The sequence below is a fragment of the Cynocephalus volans genome, chromosome 6 (assembly GCF_027409185.1).
Source record: "Cynocephalus volans isolate mCynVol1 chromosome 6, mCynVol1.pri, whole genome shotgun sequence".
Classification (NCBI taxonomy): Eukaryota; Metazoa; Chordata; class Mammalia; order Dermoptera; family Cynocephalidae; genus Cynocephalus; species Cynocephalus volans.
In genome coordinates, this window is record NC_084465.1 from 96,849,677 (window position 1) to 96,851,987 (window position 2,311).

The following is a 2,311-nucleotide window of genomic DNA, read 5'->3' on the forward strand; positions in this document are numbered from 1 at the left end:
TTTGTTACCTACATTTTAGAAAATACAATTTAGATGTATCAATTAAATAGCTAAAATAAACCATAATAAATTCCAAGATATGAGAAAATTATTTAGGAAAGCGCTGGATGTTTTTACTCATTCTTCAGAAAATTTTTATTAGAATGGTGAAATGTAAATTAGCACAGGTTCAACCTATAGAAAACATGTTCAAAATGTGCTTTTATAATGATATAGCTAGGTTTCAATTTTTAACTTTCGCTTTCTAAAACCATGTAAAATTTAGCAATTTTTGAGCAATATGTAAATTTAGAGTTTCAGATAATTTAATGGGACATTTGAGGATTTAGATATTTATTGGCATCAAGCCAACCTAAAAAAATACAGCAAAACTATTGCAGACACCTTAAATCATGCTAAATCATGCATTTAGTTAACTGTGTGTGGGGAAAGGTAGCTGCTTTAAACACACCTCTAAAAGGTGAGCTCCATGAGGGCCAAGGTAGCGTCTTACATATTTTTATGTGTGTATTTCCATGCTACCTTGCACATAGAAAACAAGCAATAAATATCAAATGAATGACATGGTGGTTTGTCCCTCAATATCATCACTACAAATGGTTCATTTGTAGTAAAAATTGTAAATTACTCCAAATTAACAGATCGACTTATTTCACTTTATAGCACATGGCCTCTTTAACTGTGTGAATGTCCTCACCCACAGGCCTGTGACACCTCAGTTTCAGGGAGCCTATGGAGTTTGTCAAATATGATTTTGGGGCCGAGCCCGTGGCGCACTTGGGAGAGTGCGGCACTGGGAGCGCAGCGACGCTCCCGCGGCGGGTTCGGATCCTATATGGGAATGGCCGGTGCACTCACTGGCTGAGTGCTGGTCACAAAAAAGACAAAAAAAAAAATATATATATATATATATATATATATATGATTTTGAATTCAAGCACTACTACTTTGTAGTCACGTGTTTTGACATTACTGAACTTTAATTTCCTCATCTGTAAAATGTGGATAATATCTACCTTGCAGGGCCGGCCCGTGGCTCACTCGGGAGAGTGCGGTGCTTATAACACCAAGGCCCCGGGTTCGGATCCCATATACGGATGGCCGGTTCGCTCACTGGCTGAGCGTGGTGCTGCCAACACCAAGTCAAGGGTTAAGATCCCCTTACCGGTCATCTTTTAAAAAAAAAATATATATCTACCTTGCAGTGAGAATTAGAAATAATGTGTAAAAGATGCCTGGATGTTCACAGCACTGCTTTTCAATATTTTCCAGTGTAGCAGTTTTTGCATCCAAGGCCTTTGGGTGCAAGAAACTATTGGGAATTAAACAGTGTTAAGTTTCTCACTCATTCTTTGGCCTGGTCTGATCTGGCTTACTATGCAGTTTGACTCTCTGAAATACTGTTGGAGTGAGCAGGACTGAAGCCATGTTGGGACCTAAAACTGACTGGGTTGCAAAGGGGGGTGGATCTTTTTTTTTTAATTTTTTAATTTTAATTTTAATTTTATTTATTTATTTTTAAAAGATGACCAGTAAGGGGATCTCAACCCTTGCCTTGGTGCTGTCAGCACCATGCTCTCCCAAGTGAGCCAACTGGCCATCCCTATATAGGATCCGAACCCGTGGCCTTGGTGTTATCAGCACTACACTCTCCCCGAGTGAGCCACGGGCCGGCCCAAGGGGTGTGGATTTTTAAAAGGACAGTTTGGGGTTTTTTTCTCTCCATTCTTTCTTCCCATCCTCTGACTTTATTATCTTGCTTGCTAAATTGGAGAAAAAGGCTGAGAATCTAATCAGTAATTTGCAAAGATAACAGTTCTTTCTTTGAGACAGTTGAGTTTTAAGAAGTGATCAAGGCCACATGACTGGAAGCTGATCTTGGGCCAAGTCAACCAGAGCTCTGTGAAGCAAAACTACGCAAAAGACTGCAGAAAAGGTGATTCTACTCCAGAACAAATCAAAATCTTGCAGGGCCCTGAGATAACAGCAAATATGAAAACAGAAACCAGGAGAAGCCTTGGCGAGACCTTGTACCTGACACATACGCATGGGCTCCCCGTAGCTCATGTACCCTTCTCTCTTGCTTTTTGCCTCTCACATTCCATTCCCTTAACCCTTCCTTTAAAAGCCCTCTGTGGAATTGGTAAAGGGACACAAAAATCAACTACATTATATATTGATAAATTAAAAATTTTTAAAAACCCTCAGTAAATCTAAATCTTTGCGATGGGATAGCCTACTATCTCCTTCAGCTATATACATCTGCTTTTCTAAAACCAACCATTTGACTTCTGCAATTTTTTTCCTTGTC